Source organism: Camelus bactrianus, chromosome 8 (assembly GCF_048773025.1).
Source record: "Camelus bactrianus isolate YW-2024 breed Bactrian camel chromosome 8, ASM4877302v1, whole genome shotgun sequence".
Classification (NCBI taxonomy): domain Eukaryota; kingdom Metazoa; phylum Chordata; class Mammalia; order Artiodactyla; family Camelidae; genus Camelus; species Camelus bactrianus.
In genome coordinates, this window is record NC_133546.1 from 19,816,133 (window position 1) to 19,828,153 (window position 12,021).

The 12,021-nt window shown below is 34.3% G+C and overlaps 1 protein-coding gene across 3 annotated transcripts in view; it reads right to left on the bottom strand.

The window, feature by feature from the left end:
- The window catches only part of AIG1 (androgen induced 1), a 220,018-nt gene that overhangs the window by 202,550 nt on the left and 5,447 nt on the right, over positions 1-12,021 (bottom strand). The window lies entirely within an intron of this gene.

Genomic DNA, 12,021 nt, shown 5'->3' on the forward strand with positions numbered 1-12,021 from the left:
TTTGAAATCATAATTTAAGAGCAAAGAAAGGAGCAGTCTGGATAGGTGAGGTCTCTCATTCTAGATAGGCCTAAGTAAGACTGTAATTTGCCTTTGAAACTAACCAAAGATGAAAGCATTCTAATCGCTTAGAAAAAGTGATTCAGCCAGTTTAGGTGTATCAATTCATATTCATTCATTCACATAAACAGCAATGGAAGCAGCAAAACCCAACACTGCTCAGACTAGTACTTTCAGGTGCTAATTACAAAGAATTCTTATGTACTCATTAAAGTTTTATCTGATATGAAGTATTTGTCCGGATTAGTTCTGTGTAATTTAAATCAAAGCATTATAATGAAAACATTATATTAAAACATATATAATTAAAACCTCACTAACCTCAGCTAGACTTCTGACCATAGTCTGCCTTAGTGACATCCGCCTTTTTAACTGTCCCACTATTCCTTGCAATCTGAAAAAACCTGAGTCTGTAGGCTTTATAGTCCATCGGTTCCATGGCCAACACGCATTTTATCTATGTCTACTTCATTCTTGAATCTGACATTTTAATTTCTCTTGGCTTGCTCAGTAAAAAGGCAGTAATAAATAGAATAAAAAACCAAGAAGAGGTAAACAGGGGTGAGATTTTCTACAACCTGACATAACGGATAATCTGTGTCAATTATCTGAACTTGGAACGTAACTTGGTTGAATATAAAATTTTAGACTGCATCATTTTCTCCTCAAAATTCTGTAGGTATTGCTCTGTTACTTTCTTTAATTTGGTATCTAAATGATAGAGTAGATTTAGATGACTCAGAGTATTGCAATATTTGCTCCTTAGCAGGTAATTTGTTAAAGTGCTCTTTGTTCATGTTTTGTTTTTCACACATGAAGACGCACATGATAAGTAATAATTATTTTAAGTCACAAACTTTGCCAGGATAAGTCCAGGTGTATGTCACTTCTTCTTTATTTTGCCTAAGAGTTAATGAATCCTTTTAATCAGATCGTTTTTCCCCCCAGCACTGGGAATTTTTTAAAATTTTGTTTTGATTATTATTTCTGTTCTAATTGCTGTGGTCTATTTTTCAGAAATGATCATTGTTACCGAATTTCTACTCTGTTTACCTTATGGCTTCATTTTCATTATTTTAATTCCTTTTCTCTTTAAAAAAAAATTCTTAGAGAATTTCTTTAGCTTGTTCTTCACTATACGGATCTGATTTTCCATAGTATCAGTTTTAGATGTGCTGGCCCCATTGTGGATTTTAATTTTGCTCCTGTATTTTTAGAGTCTTGCCATTAATGTTCTCTCACCCCCCTTCCTTTGCATCTCATCCTGTTGCTTTTCCATTTCTCTTTTCTCAACTTACGGCATTTTATACCCTGCTTCTTAGATACTATTTATTTTAAGGAATCTGAGGATTTTGAACAGTTCTCTAAATTTTTTTGGTTTCTTGTTGTAAATAATCTTCATTAGCATGCTCTTCTTGTAAATTTCGTATAAGTTTTCAGGATGATATTCTATTACCTTTGTTATGCAGTAATATTCAAGAGTTGCAGATAGTTTTTTTTTCTATTTCTTAGTTCAGAACAAAAACAGATTTATCTAAGACTAATATTTTTTCAACAGATAGGATATGTAGATTGATTTGAGGGTCAGTCTTATGTCAACACTGTTTCAGTCCCAGAGCTATGGTTGAGTAATAATGTACATATACAATTTTAGCTCAATTTAGTAGTATTTGTTAGCTTTCCAGGTAATGAACATTTGTCCTGTGGAGAAGGCATTTCCCTAACTCATAGGCTGGGTCTCTATCACCCTGAAGTAATGGAGTACATGAAAAAGAAATCCCAGAGTATACTATTACATTTTAGCAGAAACCTACAAGACTTTGTGTATATTACATCTCCCAAGATGCCATGCAGTTCTGTTGCTCCTCTTCCTACTTCCCTCCTGCCCGGTTGTTTTCTGGGTTTTACAGACACCAGTTAGGCAACACTTTTGGCTGCCTCCCAGATCTACGCCCCCGGAATGAAAACGATGTCTTTCCAGGCACTTTGTCCCTGAATCAGAAACAGGAAAAGAGTTTCAGTGCCATCAGCCCAGACTTCAGACCAGCAGCTATGGAGGCCTGTCAATTACATATCTGGAGACAATTTCACTAGCTCTGGCTTTCACAGGACTGTTCTCTCATATTCTGAAACCAGGTTGACACTAAATTCTAAATACTTTACGTTATTGTGTAATGTGATACTTTACATTAGTATAGTATTTACATAATTTCACATACTGTGAATTTTCATCCTTTCCATATGTGTGTGTGTGTGTGTGTGTGTGTGTGTGTGTATTTATTTATTTATTTCTATAAATCTTAATTTTCAGATGAAGAAACTAGGTCACAGAACAGATAAGTGTCTTGCCCAAGGAAAAAGTCAGAGACAGGGCTAAGCTGCCAACCCAGGAGATTTTACTACAGAGCCTATGCACTTAATCATTGAATTCTCTATCCTTTCTGAACACTATACTTAGTTAAGCAATTAGTTTCATCCTAAAATGATCACAGTCCTCTCCAATCATGGCTCTTGTCCCTGTTGACAGGTATATATGTAACAATTAGCATAACAGTAGATAATAACATGTATTAAGTACTTGATATGTTCCAGGCATTGGGTTATGCAATTAATACACATTATCACATTTAATTCTCACAACTTCATGTGATAGATACTACTATTATTCCCATTTAACAAATTTAAAACAACAGCAATAACAACATTAGACCTTAGAGATGGTAATACATTTACCCAGAGTCAGATAACTGGTAGGTGGAAAAGCTGGGATTCAAATTCAACCTGACTTCTAAACCCACACACTCAGCTCTTATGCTGTAATGCCTCTATTTAATAGGCATATGATATGTTGTATATAATTCTCCAACAAATTGATACAATATTTTGCTAAAAGGTCATATGTTAAGAATTATCATTTTATATACTCAACTATAAATTAATACCTTCCGAAACAAAAATATTCCCTCATCACATACAAATGGTTGCAAATTAGCCACAGACTTCTGAAAGTGCTTGTGGTAGGGGATTTAAATTCAATAAATTTTCCTGTGTTCACTTTGGTAGATCTCTATGCACTGCATGAAGAGGCTTTCTTACCCTCAGACTTCCTGTAGGTTTTAACCAACAGGGAGTACTGGCAGGAAATCAGACAGGAAAAACAGGAACCTTGGGGTATTTATGTAGTTCCCTGAGTCCCTGAAGGGTCCTTGCAAACCAGATGGGCAATGAAGGTCACTGCTCATGCCTAGCAGTGGTAACCTACTCCAGTTACCAGCTCACAAGTTTTGTGCTGTATCCTGTGACTTTTCTACACCCTGTCCACCCTTGTAAATCATCCCTTCACTAAACTCACTCAAATTACCCAATTTAAGCACACCATCACTCTTCTCTGCCAGGACCTGAACTGATACTGAAGTGATCTGTTCTGGCACAAAACAAATCCTTTAATGTTTTAGAAAAGGGTATTTTCCCATTCTATGTGCATTCTTAATGTTTACATGTCTTTTTATAAACAGCAAAGATGTGTAAGTGTAATTACAAAGAAAAGGATGTGTAATGTTACAGCAAACACACTTTCCTTGGACTCCTAATGTTGACTTTTCAAATTGGATCTAATAAATCACTCATGACTCAGCTAAAATACAATTTTAATGCAAGATGAATGGTATGCACAAGGAAACCCATGATTACTGAGCATAGAAAACTACTTTTCTCACTTCGGCCATGTCAATTCCAGCCTAATTAGAATGCTTTAGGCACTTGAAGATTTATGTTTGCCTCAGGTATTTATGAGCCCAAACTAAATGTGCCTAATACCACTGGGTTTTATAAACAGTCAAAAACAGCTAGACACTTACATTTACAAGATATGTGATGAAATATTTGCAGAGCATCTCCTGGACAGGAAATTGCAGAGCTGAAGCACATCGAGTGATCACTGGCATTATTTTTCTATTCATAAAAAAAATGTGTTAACAGGAATATAGAGAAGTAAGTACTCTAAATATTAGAGAGAATTTATTGACTTAAAGTTAAGAAACTCTTTTAAAGACTTTAGTATAGCAATTCTGCCTCTAAGAATTTATCCTAAAGATATCACAGATGTGTGTAAAGATTTATCTATCCATATGTTCACTAAGACAATCAGTATAAACATCCATACAAAGAAACAGGCAGTCATTAAAAATGACGTTATGGAGCAATGTATGATGGCATGGAAAAATATTTACAAAATATTCTAGGTGGGAAAAAAAGGTATTAAAATGATATGTAAGCTACTTCTGGTGCCAGTCAAAATGGAGACAGCTGACTACATATTTTCATTCCCACTGATTACAACTAAAAACTACCAACAGAATACAGATAGCAACCACCTGAGGTCTTTGAAAAGTACACATACCAGGTGTATTGGGAATTAAAGTGAGAACCTGAGTAAGGATCCATAAGGGGAGAGGTTCATGGATTTTTATTTTCCTTTTTTCCCTAGAATTGATGTGAGGGCAGGGTGAATCCTGGAATTGTGCAGCAAGCACTGACAGCAAAATCTCCAGGATAACGACCTTCTCCCCAGCCAGAGGTCTGAGAAAAAGACTCCTGTGTGCTGGAGATTGTGAGGGAGATTCTTTTTCCTCTCTTTCATTTCTCTCCCAGCCTTGCTCTGAGGCCAGGCCCAGCTACAGAGCTGCACTGATCACAGCACAGGGATCTAAAACTCCAAGAAAAACCCATTTCTCTAGCTAGAGGAACTGGGAAAATGAAGCCATCTTGTAGAGGCTTTTTTCTCTTGCTGCCTCTCTGGGGAGGAAGCTCCACTTATGCAGGACTGCGTGACAGCATGGGAGGCTAAAATTCTGAGAGGACTCCATCCTTTTGGCCAGAGGAACCATGAAAAAGAGCATCTGAGAGCTGGAGAGTATAGAAGAAATCATGGAGAGAAGAGAGCTTGACAGGAGCAGCTCCTAGGTCTGTGTTATGAATCGACATAAGTCCTGGACCTGCCCAGAACAAACCTAAGACACACAACAGAGATGTCAAGACCTGAATTACCATAGAAACCATTACCCAAGTTCTAGACTAACCCCTAAGTGTTATAAGCTCCAGTAAGATCCAAAAAGCAAGGCAAAATCTTTGAAAATTCATCTGTTAACACTACCACCATGAGAAAGAACATGAGGTTTGAGTACAACCTGGTTGACTGCCTCCTAAACAATCAAACAGATAAACAAGTCAACATTCTCCAAAGGATTTTAACAGGACCCAGAGTCTCACAACATAATATTCAAAATGTTTAGGATACATTCCAAAATAACTTGGCATACAAAGAGCTGGGAAAATCTGATTAATATTTAAGAAACAAGACAATCAACAAATGCCAATTCCAAGATGGCCCAGATGTTGGAATTATTAACTGGCAAGGACAGTAATCCAGGAACCCTCCATAAGGTAAAGATGTGCATTGCTTAAAAGAATAAAAGTTAGAAATTCTTAGTTGAGAAGTAGAAGCTATAAAGAAAATGGAAATTTTAGAATTGAAACAGACAAAATCTGAAATTTAAAAACTCACTGGGTATACTCAATAGCAGACTGTAGATAACAAAGGAAAGAGTCAGTGAATTCAGAAATGGATCAATAGAAATTATACAACCTGAAGAACAGAGGGAAAATAAGGCTGGAAAAACAAAAGTCCTCAGCAACCTATGGGACACTAATCAAAAGGTCTGATATTCTTATCAATAGAGTCCCAACAGAAGAAATAAAAGAGACAGATGAATGCAGAAAGAACATCTGAAGAAATAATGGCTGAAAACTTCTCAAACTGAATGAAAGACATTAGCTTGCAGATTCAAGAGTCTCAGCAAATCCCTAATACGGTAAACTCACAAAGCCACGGCCAGATACGTCATAATCAGACCACTGAAGTATAAATATAAAGGAAAAAAACTTAAACCAAGCCTGAGGAAAACGATACATTACATTCACGGGAGCAATGGTTTGGATGATTACAGATTTCTCATCATAAATCACAGCGGCCAGATGACAGTGGCACAACATCTTTCAAGTAATAAAAGAAAAGAACTATTAGCCAGAATCATATATCTAGAGAAAATATCCTTCATGACTGAAGGCAAAACAGAGGAACTCTTTGATTAAGGGAAACTAGAGAATTTGTTGCCTGTAGACCCGTTCTTAAAGAAATGCTAACGTAAGTTCTCAGGCTGACAGGAAATGATACAGAGGGAAACATGAACACAAGGACTGAAGAAAGAACAACAGAAATGGTAAGTAGCTGGGTAAATAAAATATACTATTTTACTCAACTAGGTTATTTAAAATATTTGACTTTTGATAGCAAAATTATAATATTGTCCATTGAGTCTTCAAGTTATACAGATGTACTTAATATGACAACTATTACAGAAAGTGGGGAAGGTAAAGTGATAAGGCTTGTATGCTTTAATTGAAGTGGTAAACTATACAATCAAGATTGTGTAAAGTGAGTTGTGTATATGGTAATCCCTAGAACAACTAAAACAATTATACAAAGATATAGAGATATGTCCAATTAGCCAATAGTTAAATTAAAATGAAATAATAAAAATACTCAGATAATCCAGAAGAAGGCAGAAAATGGGAAATGAGGGGACAAGAAAAGAGATAACAAAAAGAAAACAAATAATAAATGGCAGACCCAAGTCTAACCATTTCAATAATTAAATTAAATGTAAATGGTATCTACTGAAGTATAGAGATTGTCAAATTAAATTTAAAAATAAGACAATATGCTGTCAACAAAAAAACCTCCTTTAAATTTATCAATATAGATAAGACAAAAGTAGAAGGGTGAAAAAATATACAATGCAAACACTAATCAAAAGAAAGCTAGACAACAAGTTCGTACTACACAGCACAGAGAACTATATTCAATATCCTATAGTAACTTATGGTGAAAAGAATGTGAAAATGAATATATGTATGTTCAGGAATGACTGAAGCATTATGCTCTACACCAGATCTTGACACAACATTGTAAACTAACTATACTTCAATAAAAATATACATATAAAGTTAAAAAAAAAAACCAAAACAAAAAAAGTTAAAGGAGTTATATTAATATCAAGTAAAACAGATTTTGGAACAAGAAAAATTATCAAAGAAAAAAAGAAGAATATTTATTATCATAAAACAAACAATTCATCAAAATATATAGAATTCCTAAATGTGTCTGTACTTATTAACAAAGTATATGTCTCAAAATATGTGAAGTAAAAATAATAAAACTAAAATGAGAAATAGACCAATGTACACCTATACTTAGAGACTTCAGTGATCCTCTCTCAGTTAGTGAGAGAGCAAGCAGACAGAAATTCAGTAAGATATGTAAGACCTGACTAACTAAATTAATGGTACTGACATTTAAGGGATGCTCCACCCAACAAAAGAAAAATATGTTTTTTTCAACTGTACATGAAACACTGAACATGATAGTCCAATTCTAGGCCACAAAAATAAACTTAACAAATTTAAAAGAATTGAATTATGCAAAAAATGATATCTGATTATAATGGAATTAAACCAGAAATAAATGATAGAAAGATATCTGAGATATAGCCAAAAATGTGTTAATTAAACACCACATGCTTAAGTAATCCATTGTAAAATAGAAAGACTCTTGTAGGGGTAAGGGGTACACAGGGAATCTCTCTACATTTCCCTCAGTTTTGCTATGAACCTAAGTCTGCTTTAAAAAATAAAGTCTTAATAAGTTTTTAAATAGAAAGACTTAAAAGAAATTAAAAAATACTTTGACATGAATGGCAATGAAAATAAAATGTATTAAAACTTGTGAGATGCAACTAAAGCAGTACTTAGTATTAAATGCTTTAAAAGAGAAGAAGGGCTTAATTTAATAAAAGAATAATCTGTCTCCACATGAAGAAACTAATTAAAGAAGAACCAGTTAAACCCAAAACAAATAGAAGGGAGAAAGTAATAAAGGTTAAAAGCAGAAACCAACAAAATTGAAAACAGAAAAACAATAGAAAGAAGACAATGAAACTAAAGGCTGATCTTTGAAAAAAATAAAATTGAGAAATCTGACTGATGAAGAAAAAAGAGGTAAGATACAAATTCCCAATATCAGGAATGAAATGTGGTTATCACTACAGACCCTAAAGGCACTTAAAGACAGCTAAGAAGAGGCTCCTGAACTTAGATGAAATGGATTAATTCCATGAAAGGCATAAACTGCCAAATCTCAATGAAAAAGAAAGAAAGAACCTGAATAGTCCTATATCGTGAAAAAAAAAATGAATTTTCAACAAATAAAACTCCAGGCCCAGTGGTTTTCACTTGGATTCTATCACAAATTTCAGGAAGAAGTAATACCAATTCTCCTCAATCTCTTCCAGAGCACTAGGGAGGAATAAGGCTAGCATTACATTACTATCAAAGTCAGACAAAGAAGAAAAAAAAATAACTACAGACAAATATTCTTCATTAACAGAAAGTAAAATCAACAAAATATTAGCAAAACAAAACCAGTAACATATAAAAAGGACAATATACCACAATCAAGTGCATTCACCTCAGGAATGGAAGACTGACTCAATATTCAAAAATCAGTCAACATAATATACCATATTAAGAAGAAAAAAAGCCATGTGAACACATCAACAGATGAAATTAAATCATGTGACAAAATTCAACATCCATTTATGATGCTTCTTTTAACAGTTTCTCAGTAAACAAGAAATAGAAGGAAATGTACTCAAACTGGTAAAGGATATATGCAAAAGTAATAGCTAACATTATACTTCATTGCAAAAGACTGTTTCTTCCTAAGAAAGAAATAAGACCCACTCTTAACACAGTCAATATCATATTAGAAGTCTTAACAATGCAATAAAACAAGAAAAAGAAATAAAAGGCCTGAAGCTTAGAAAGGAATAAAACTGTCTCTATTAGCAGTTGATATAATTGTCTAATAAAAAAGAAAACTCCATGAAATCTATAACAAAGCTCCCAGAATGAATATACAAGTTTAGCAATATCACCAAACATAAGGTCAATAGGCAATAATCAAATGCATCTCTATATACTAACAAAAAAACAGCCAGAAGGTAAAATATAACAAAATAATACTATTTATTTCACTGAAGAGGATATATACATGGCAAGTAAGCACATGAAAAGATGTTCATGATTATTAGCCATTTGAGAAATGCAAATTATAACCCCAAGGAGATAGCACTACACACTAATCAAAATGGCTAAAATAAATAAATATTTAATTTTTTTAATTCAGCATACACAAAAACTTTCAAAGCTTAACAATCAAAAAACAACCTTTTTTTTTTTTTTTTTTTTAAACAGGCAAAGGATCTGAACAGACCCTTTGGAAAAATATATGTATGATAAAAATACACAGGAAGAGATGCTTAACATCATTAGTCATGAGGGACATGGAACTTAAAACCACGATTAGATGCCACCACATACCTATTAGAAAAGCTACAATAGAAGAAAAATTGACAATGCCACACGTTGACAAGGACGCAGAGCAACTGGAACCCTCAAACACTGCTGACGGCGGGGCAACATGGCATGACCACTTTGGAAGACAGGTGGGCAGTATCTTCTTAACAAGCTAAACGTATACTTGCTGTATAACCAAACAATCCCACTCTCAGTAAAAATGAAACCTCATGTTTATACAAAAACTTTTACACAAAAGTTTATGGCAGCTTTTTTCATAATCATCCCAAACTAGAAAAAACTTAAATGCGCTTCAATTTATGAGTTAATCAACAAAGCAGTACATCAGTACCATGAAATACTACTCAGCATTAAAATGGAGCAAACGATGGATACACAGCAACGTGGAACAATCTGAAGTGCATTATGCTAACAGAAAAGAGCCAGACTCTAAGGTTATATACTGTATGTTTTGTGTATTTTTCTAGAAAAGGCAAAACTATAAGGATAGAAAACAAACCTGTAGTTGTTAAGATTCAGAGGAGGGTTTGACTATAAGGGAACAGCACGAAGGAATAGTTTAATATCTTGGGTGATTGTGCTGGTGGCCACACAATTCTACGCATATGCCAAAACTCAGAACTGTACAACAAAGAGTGAATTTTAGTGTATATTAATGCAAAAAATAAATTCATATAAGCCTTATGTATATATTTAACTTTTGTTTTAAAGAAGAAAAATATATTGCTCAAAAGGCAAATGCCAAAATACTAATATTGGTATCTCCGAGTGATAAATCTAATTTTAAAATAATTTTTATAAAGAATATGATTTTTCTGAAGTCTGAATATATAAATGTGCACACACATTTCAGAACACACTCTGTGTGTTCATAGAGTTCTGAAATAAATACCATCTTGAAGCACTAAAATGCTGAGATGCGCAGGAAATTAGGGATAATTAAGATGGAATATATTTGCTTCCCTGTGGTTTCCTGTATGGTACAGATTTTCTAGAATTCTATGTATTGCTTTTGAAATTAAATTGCTAAGCTATAACACATCTTGACAGGTCTAATAAGTCAATATGAAGGGGCTAGACCATTGTCTGACGTTTTAGAATTCCATGCTTCTAAAGCACTGTCATAAACACATGCCATTTTCTCCAGATTCAAAATGAACGTATTCTTGCCACTTTGCAAATTCAAGCAATTCCTCTTGTTATACTTGAATAGCCTGTCTTAATCCAGCCTATCAAATCAACACCCCATACTCTGCTGCACTCCACGATGGATCTGATCCAGGGGTCTCTCCTGTGCAGGGAGAGCTCTGTGCTCACTGTCCTCTGGCAGGACTACCCTACAGGTGAGAAAGGGGCCCTTTAACTGTCTAGCCACAGGCTGCTGGACATAAAAGAAAGCTAAGTTGTTATGGAATCCTAAACAGTAAGATTTTTCCAAGAATGCTTGGATCACAGGAACATCTGATTCAATATGGAAAATTGTGCTATTGTTCACACTTCCACAGAAACATGTGACATTTCAGGGGAACACAGAGAAACAAATGAGAGCCCTCAAGAGCAGCTACTAATTTTGCTAAATGTTATACCAGACATGGGGGATGGCAGAGATGGGAAAAGAAGTGACCTCAACTAGTGGTCAGATGACTCTCTGTAATTTCAATAACATTTGCAACTAAGAAAGGGAATGAGTGATTATCTCATCAACTATTTCCCCAACTCTGACAAAACCAGGCCCTTATTCTATGTTTGATCCAAAAGAAACACTTTCAAAGAGAGGGAAGAGGACTCTACATGAAGTATTATACTCATTGTTCTTCTCCTAGGTTAGGAAAAAGCATTATTTAATTCTTAAAGTTTATGTGCATTTTATGGTCAAGTCTGATTGTACTGGAAAAAAAAAAAAGTTGTAGTTTCACCCTCTTTGTATAATAGCCAAAAAAACCCAAAAAAACCCACCCAATTTTGTTCAGAGTACTCAGTGAACTACTGGCCTTCACATGGTACTCTGTGGTTTTGACTGGCAAAGCTAAGTATCACAGTTACATAATGTATATGGAATCTCTTCTCAAGATATTTTATGTCCTATTTAAAATTAAGCCATGAACTGGAGTCAAGAATATTTTATTATAACTACATAAGTAAATATAAGAAACTCAAATGCATTTTTTAAGTGTGATTATGCAGTTTATTCTCCCTTTCTAACATTTTTTTAAAAGTCAAAAATTCTTAGTATGTCTAAAAGCAAAAAAATATATCCTCCAGGTATACTTGACCATTTCCTGCTCTTTGAACACCCCAAACTTTTCAACATCTGAGCCCTTATTTATCCTGCTCCCTCTGTGATTTTCTTAAATTCTTTTGCAAAACGGATTTAGATAACAAAAATAAGTACCTAGATTATATTACCTTAAACCTCTGCAAAAATGCCTTCACCCCAAGTAGAAGACCATGCCTTTGGTTTTCATA